The sequence below is a fragment of the Rhinolophus ferrumequinum genome, chromosome X, assembly GCF_004115265.2.
Source record: "Rhinolophus ferrumequinum isolate MPI-CBG mRhiFer1 chromosome X, mRhiFer1_v1.p, whole genome shotgun sequence".
Lineage (NCBI taxonomy): Eukaryota > Metazoa > Chordata > Mammalia > Chiroptera > Rhinolophidae > Rhinolophus > Rhinolophus ferrumequinum.
The window spans coordinates 60,882,674-60,891,018 of NC_046284.1; the positions used below are offsets into that span (position 1 = coordinate 60,882,674).

The 8,345-nt window shown below is 42.3% G+C and overlaps 1 long non-coding RNA gene across 1 annotated transcript in view; it reads left to right on the forward strand.

The window, feature by feature from the left end:
- Window positions 1-5,278, forward strand: part of LOC117020651 (uncharacterized) — a 110,899-nt gene extending 105,621 nt beyond the window's left edge. Inside the window, exon 3 of the long non-coding RNA XR_004422728.1 lies at window positions 5,173-5,278. This is a non-coding gene — a long non-coding RNA (uncharacterized LOC117020651). The remainder of the gene's footprint in view (window positions 1-5,172) is intronic.
- Window positions 5,279-8,345: the final 3,067 nt, after the last annotated feature.

The following is an 8,345-nucleotide window of genomic DNA, read 5'->3' on the forward strand; positions in this document are numbered from 1 at the left end:
GGAGAGAAGAAGGAGGTTAGGCTAGAGAGCTAGGCAGGGTCTTGCAGAACCTTCATAAACCAGGTTAAGGATTTTGATTGTCATCCTAAGTAAAACTGGAAGTCATTAAAGCACTTGTGCTTCTAAAATATCACTCTGGTTGCAGTATTGGAGATGGACTGTGATGGAAAAGTGTGGGTGCAGGCAGAAAAGTTAAGATGCTGAGGCTGTGTTGTAGTCTGATGATGGTGCTTTGGACTAGGGTGGTGGAGGCAGAAATAGAGAAAAAGTGGACAGAATCGAGGTTTAATTCAAAGGTAAAATCAACGGGAATTAGTGGTGAGATATGGCTATGGACTGAAGGGGTGTTAAGGATGATTTGTAGAGTTTTCGCTTGTATGAGTGGATGGTGATAGTGGCATTTACTTTCATACATGTGGCAACCTCCACTTACATGGTCTTGCATATATACTTATCATACCCAGTCTCTGATGGGAAAGAACTTTATCCCAGATATGCTATTCAGTCCTTAAAGTTATGGGACAAGTTGAGCAAAGGTATACTGTAGGGTTTTAGACTCCTGGTTATGTGAGTTGAGACACTGCTAGGAGTGAGTGATGAATTTTCTCTATGGTCCTACCCCAAAGTCACTTTAGAAACAACTGGAAAAAGGATACTGAATCCTATTTTAGGGCACACAAAAGGGAGTTCAGAGTAGTGTCACGTGCATAATGCTTTAAAAATTTGCTGTCCTACTGTGGTTCTAGAAAGCCATGAGCAATTCTGTCCGAGAATAATTCCTTAAAATACCTGAGCAATTTGGTAGTTCTTTTACAGTTCAGCAGGGACTGTGTTGTGCGTCAGCTGCCTCCTAGTGGCCTCTAATGGAAATTGCCCAAGGGAAGGGGAGTTTGATGAAACGGAAAAGGTCAGTCATTCAAGAATAGCTGGACCTGAGACTTTAATTGGAAATTGTGGAAGAAGGTGGTAAATTCCAAACTAACAGGAATGTAAACAACTGCTAGGTAAGTTATCAGGCTAAGGAAGCCTTTTGCTGCCTGTAGGCCTAACTAAATCCTGCTCTGTTACAGCAGGGATTACCTTAAGGGAAAGAAGAGATGTATCAACTAGGGAAAGCAAATTAAATTATTAGATTCTAAATCAATATTTGCATTACATGATTCATCACCAAGACTGGTACTTGTTGGCAATGCATCAATTTCACAAACACTCTTCCTAACTGGAAATAGAACATTATTTTTCACTATGACTTTTGCTTAGTTAGTTTTTATTGTTTAGGATTAGTTTTTATTGTTTGTCTCAAGGGGAACTGTGGGGACAGAGTCCCAAAGAGCAGTTTCCAGGTTCTCAGCCTCACATGGAAAGGTGCTGGCTCAGTTATTAGATGGCCATCAGCTGTGGCTGGGAGGTCATCAGCTGTTACCGGTTAACCATTAGCCACTAATATGACTGCCATGGATAGGCTAGGGGGTTGGTTGGTTGGCAGAGAAGCGGACGGTGGGATTGCAGCTAGCAAGTGGGGTTGGTTGGTTGGTTGGCAGAGAAGTGGATGGCAGATTGTGGCACCTGCTTCCTATGTCTCCAACCCAGCCACCATCGAGAATATAGTGGTATGACTCCCCTATCTATGGCTCCATGGGTGTTCCTTTTTGGCTTCCCATGTCCTGCATTCCTATGTGGGGAGCGGGAGCTGAGATCCCGCATGACACCCTGCATGACACATGGCGCAGAGAGCAGGGTATGATACCGACCAAAGCTCTTTGAAGGGCGGTGGAGCAATTTGTGCGTATGAACACTCAGTCTCAGGAAGACCAGGAGGAGCAGCTGCTGGAGAGCTGGACCCCCGTGGAGGGGTGGGAAGACATGGATGGTTCCCCAACCAGCATAGGCCGAAGAAGGCGAAGGTCGTTGCGGCCCTGTGGGCTGGGAAGTGCTTACTGGGGCAGCCCAGGTCCAGGACTTGTAATCCCGGGAGGAAATGCTTGCTGAGTCCTCGGTGGAGGATGCAGGTGAGGTGAAGGTCGTCCCTCACCCCCAGGTTGGGGAGGACTTGGAGTCCTCGCCCTGCAGAGAGGGCACATATTGTGAGTCCAACGGACAGCCCTGGCGCATGACTGTGGACTATGGGGAATTGCCTTCCATCCCTAATTTAGTGGACCGCTTGACTGTTTGCTTGGGAACATACCACCATGTAGTGGAACAGGTGGATGTTTATTTCCTGTGTCTCAACCGGCCACCAGCGAGACTGTAGTGCAGGAAGACCCCTTGTTGGGGTACAGGCAGATGTTTGCTTCCTGTGTCTCAACTGACCGCCCTCAAGAATATGTAAGCACCTTGGCTGTGAACCACTATTGTTCCAGAATCGTACCCTGAGAGGCCCTGGCTGCACCCAGAGAGTAGGTAGACATCGAGGGACACTCCCTGGAACATTACTTGAACTGGACTGAAACTTTTTCTTGTGAGCTGGGTTCCTGACACAGGGCCCATCGCGGAAGATGCTTGTCACGTAGATTGTGAGGCGAGACCTTGTAGGGGTGAAGTGTGGGGTCAGAGTCCCAGAGAGCAGTTTCCAGGCTCTTGGCCTCACCAGGAAAGGTGCTGACTCAGTTACTAGATGGCCATCAGCTGTGGCTGGGTGGCCACCAGCTGTTACCGGTCAGCCATTAGCCTCTAATATAACTGCCGTGGCTACGCTAGGGGGTTAGTTGGTTGGTTGGCAGAGAAGTAGAAGGCAGATTGCGGCTCCTGCTTCCTGCGTCTCCAACCCAAACACCAGCGAGGATATAGTGGTATGACTCCCCTATCTGTGGCTCCATTGGTGTTCTTTTTTGCCCTCACCATATCCTGTGTTCTTGTGCGGGGAGCGGGAGCTGAGTCCCTCATGACAGGAACCCTTGTGAGAGGAAAGATCATGAGGTTTCTGAATAGTCCATCTACTCCCTATTCCCCTCCCCTCCACAAGACAACCTGGTTGCTTTCAAACTGATACTGAAACAATACAGGCATCCAGGTTTACCTAATGCCAGGCAGCCTCAACTTTGTTAACATAAGTCAAGAGGTTGTGAGTCACAGCAGGAAATTTATTCATCCGTTAAATAATTATTTAAAAAAACAATATATTTGCAATTCATATCAGGTCTAGAAATATAAGTTTAACAGCAGTATTTGAAATTATTTTTTTTTAATCAACACAGGCAGTAGTTATCAGCTAGGTACATTTTGCTAGCTCCCCCCGGTATTCAGATGCTTAAGGAAGAGGTCAAATTAGGGGACACTTAGTGTTGTCATCTGAATCCAGAGAATGCCACAGGAATGAAAGGCATCTTACAATCATGCACTAGTAGTTAGTTCATTAAGAGTTGCTTCCCTCAGTTTTTCCTCTTTGTCTCCAAAACTGTTTCTGATTAGTTCATTCACTTATTCTTTTCTTTAGATTCCGCAAATAAGTGAGATCATATGGTACTTATCTTTCTCTGCGGGAGGGGGTGGGGGAGGGTGAGGGGATTGGAGGGCAGTCGGTGACCACAGGATGGCCACGGGTTTGAAAATTAATCTGGGGAACATAATTTGGTGGTTACCAGAAGGTAAGGGGGTTGGGGGGTGGGGGATAAGGGTGAGGGGGATCAAATGTATGGTGATGGAAGGGGAGCTGACTCTGGGTGGTGAACACACAGTGTGATTTATGGATGATGTGATACAGAATTGTACACCTGAAATCTATGTAATTTTACTAACAATTGTCACCCCAATAAATTTAAAAAATAAAATTAAAAAAAAAAAAAGAGTTGCTTCCCTAAGCATGTAACTTGCATCCAGGGTAGTTATAGCACTTGGAAGGAAGTGCTATCGCTCATGGAAGGAAAACTCTTATACGCCTTCCAGAACTGCTTATTTTCCTGATAAATTCCCAGCAGGAAATATCTCCATTGCTTTGAGCAACTATCAGGAGAATTTGTTTGCCAGTTATGAGTTTGGGCTTGATTGGTGCTTGTCTTTACTCATTGTACCTTCTCCTTTCTGTATAGGAAAGAGTCACTTTTGAAATCTAATCTTTAATGGTTTTTTTTTTTTAGACAAAAAAACATATCATTTGTTCAACAGGGCAGTTAGAGGTTGTTTTCTATTAAAAACATGATAAAGAGGCATTTTCAGAATACTGAAACTGTGCTATCTAGTCAGGAAAATTTATATAAGTGAAAAACATTCCTCGAGGTCCCTTCAAAATGAAGTACACTCACCCTTCCTGCAAGGTATTTTGGGATTACTCCAGCCAGCAGTGTGCCTGTTCTCACATTTTCTTCACCTTTCCCCCAAACAGAGAGCCGTAACAGGTTTTAAAGCTCAGGGCACAAATGTCTGACCCTGTTGTATAAATTCAAATGTTGCCCATTTTAATTAGCTAAGTTTTATTATTTTAACAAGTAAAGACTTCCAAGGATTGAAGCCTCCTTGGCCATATGGCTATTCCCTCCACAGGACAGGAGAAAGTTGACAAGCGAAATACACTTATTTTAATATAGGATTTCTATTTGTGACAGTTACATTTTTGCCTGCAGCTTGCCCTGTAGGATGTTGGGAGTAGGTTGATAGATATCCTCTCACCTTTGAATCAAAATCTTTTCATCAAATAGACAGAACTCTTAAAAAAAAAGGGGGGGGTGAGGGACTTTTAGGTAATACATCTGATTTTATGAATCACCCTGTCTCCAGTGGAGGTAGTGGGCTTATAACGTATTGTGATTGCGGAACTGAAGAAGTGCTTCTGTGCTATATAGATGTAACTTCATTCCCTACAATCCAGCTACTTCTCCTCACTTTTCATAGAAATTAACAATTTTGGTACCTGATACTGATAAGATGCCATTTACTGTGGTTGAAACCAACAACAGAAGTGCTTTATCCAATTTTGTTTGTCAACTTAAATTTCTTTCCATTCTACAGGAAAATGACTGGCAATGCACACGTATCACATCACGTCAGTATATTTCATCCTTTTCTGTTCTACACACAGTAAATCTTGAGTTACCGTTGCAGAAAGGCTGGGAGTTGGTAGGTGAAAGGAGAGACAGAGGTCACCTTGAAGGCAGTGTTCCAAGGCATTAAAAGCATTGGCATATGCTGCTAGAGGAATAGCATTATGCAATCGTGATAATCAATTTCCCTTTTTTAAAGGCCTCACCGAAATTCACCCAACTCATGAAACTAAACAAAGTGTGCCTGGACCCACAACCTAAAGAGAGAGGATCACCTACTTGAAACATTTTGAAAAATAAAGTTTGAGATGGTCACACATCCATTGGAAATTTAAGGTAGGTTGTATATTGATCCCTGGTTGTGATGTGCTTTGTTTGATAAACTTAGTGTGCAGTTTCTTCCCACAAGAGACATGAAGGAGAGGACAAGGGGTGTTGCTATTGAACAAGGTTTCAAGGTGCCTCTGTTGAACAAACGAGAGTTTGCTCTTGCCCAGTGCATACTCGTACTGTGAACGACGTGACTGTGCATCCTTTACAATGCATGCTAGACAGCTTAGAGCCAAAACCATGGCCCACCTTTTCCACTGTATAGGACTCCATGAATGTTTTTCCTGGCTAACTTGACACACTTACCTCTCTTCTACTTTATTGCGTTTAGTTGTCCATTGCCTCATTTTCTCACTTATTTTCAATTTAGTATACCTTCCTGTAGTATGCCTCTTTGTAATCTGCTAAGCTGCCTTACGACATTTTTGGAACAGGCCTGGTTGGGGGGTACTGATTGATTGTTTGAAAGCAGCCTGGCTGATCAATACACTTTATCTCTGCGGTGAATTCAAATTGCTGACAAGCACACATGATGGTAATGACACTAAAAAAAGAAAAATGAATCCTGCCCACTGCTGTCCAGCCTGACCCCTCTGTTCATTGCAAGTTCGTAAGATAAAAACAAAGTCTTGGACCATATTTCATGTGCCATAGCTGGATTCACCCCTCCACCTCCCCTGCTAAATTCACTGTTGTGTTAAACGCTTAATTACTCAGACCCCTGAATTTGCTGGCATTGTTCATGTTTGACTTTCAGGGAAAATGGCAGATAAGAAGAGAGTTAATCTCTGTGATTTGTTTCTTAAAAGTTAGATTCTTCCGCTGTATGGTCTTGTGTGTGTCCCCTTCAACTCATGTTCATGCCATCTCTGAGCTCTACACTTGCCCTTTTCCCTATTTAATATATACTACTCCCTCACTCAACAGATCGGCAGACAACTCTTTCACGATGTAGCTCAAGTGTCCTCTCTCGGGAAGTCTTTATGAACCATGTCCAGGCTGGGTTGGATGCCTGCCTAAGTACTGCCATACGATCTTGTGCCCACCTCTGCTAGCACACACTGTATTTAATCTATTTCTGTCTGTCCCCCTACTAGATTCTGAGTAACTTGAGGGGAAACATGCAAACAAAAAATGTGTGTCTTATTTATTCATTGCTGTGTCCTGAGCGCCTTCTAACAGGTGTTCAATTGAATGAGTTAATGGAAGAATAGTCTGTATATCTTGTTTAGCCATCAAAAAGACTAGAGGTTCAGATGATCTAAGCATGTTTAGAAAACAATTGTCTCTTTGACGATTTTATGATTTGGCTTATTTTGAAATGGAAACAGCCAGAATCTCACCTCTAAATAGATCTGTGTATATGCCCCATTTAGTGATTGGATAACTGGGAAAATCCTGTGGCAGCCCCTAGTTGTTAGATAAGCTTTACAAGGGCATTCTGTGGGTGACAAATGTCCCACAGAGCAGGTGCCTTTGGCCTACCTCCATTAAGCCCCAAATCACTGCGTAATTTTCCCTCCAATGTCTGCCTACATTGGAAAACCCTCAGTAATTGTTTTCAACCTTGTGGATGCAGTTAAACTCTTCAGTTGGTAAGGACACAACCCAATTATAGGGAGAACTGCTGAATCGTTCAGGTAAAATCAGTAATGCAGAGACGGTAAGGCATGGGATGCTTAGATTTTGCACTGTACTCCGGATGAATTTCTCGTTATACCCAACACAGTGTTATCAGATACATTTCTGAAATGCATGTGTCATGAGTGACCTGATGTGCCAAGTCCTGAAGTACCACCAACTTTTTTAATGGAAATCTAAAGTTCAAAATCACTCGTACAAATGAACTAAAAGAGGGCTTCATTATTTTAAAGCTAGCTCAAATGGACCATGTGTCAGAGTTCATCTCCTTGGTGAATTTCAGAAAACACTTATTGTTTACCATGGTTACATAATTAGAAAAATTTTTTTCCTGAACATGTGGCAGAGAAAATTATGGCACAGAAGGGGGTTAATTGTCTGCCCGTGGAGTAGATAATCGAGGGACGGGAGAGCTGGGTATTAGGTTGATTAGAGGCTTGGCGCCTTAAATTATGTCTTGTTAGAGGTAGGGCGTCTACACATTGTGTTTAAGTAGAAATAAATGACTTGAATTTAAGCCACACTGCACACCTAATACTTTGATGACTGTGAGATAGTTTGTGTTGTTTTTCTTTTAAATTATGTGATTAAAGCTATAAACTGTAGTAACACTAAAACATGTTCTCTCTAATCCTGTCATAACCTATCCACTGTGATATGCGTAACAACCTTTTAGAGACATTTACAACAGCATCATGGCTTGTATTCTGCGGAAGACCGTATTTTCTGATTATGTATCCCATTATTTTCAAAACCAGAGTCAAAGTAATTGAATGTAAAATTTCAAATCACGTTATGTAAGAGTCAGGAAGTACTCTGCTTAACATATTTTAGAGCTGAAGTGAACTTTAGAAGTTCTCTAGCATGCCCTCTACTCCTTCCATTTTATAGATGAGAAATTGGAAAATAAAAAAAAGGTTAAGTACCTTTCACCAAGTCACACAGTTTGCTGGTCCCACACTGACAGCCACATGATAATCTTTTGTTTCTTGAAACATACAGATCTTTGCTTTTTTCATATAATTTTGAATTTTTGATCCTTCGAGCCCTCTATTAATGAGGAGGCCTAAAACACAAGAGTGATATTAGTGAAAACATGCAGTGTCAAAATACAGTTGACCCTTGTATAACTTGGGGGTTAGGGGCGCTGACCCCTGCTCAGTCTAAAAGTTATATAACGTGTAACTTTTGACTGCCCCCAAACTTTACTAATAGCCTCCTGTTGACTGGAAGCCTTACCGATAACATAAAGTCGATTGCCACTTATTTTGTATGTTATAGATATTATACACTGTATTCTTAGAGTAAGCTAGACAAAAGAAAACATTATTAAGAACATCATAAGGAAGAGAAAATACATTTACAGTATTTATTAAAAAAAGAAATCTGCCTGTTAGTGGA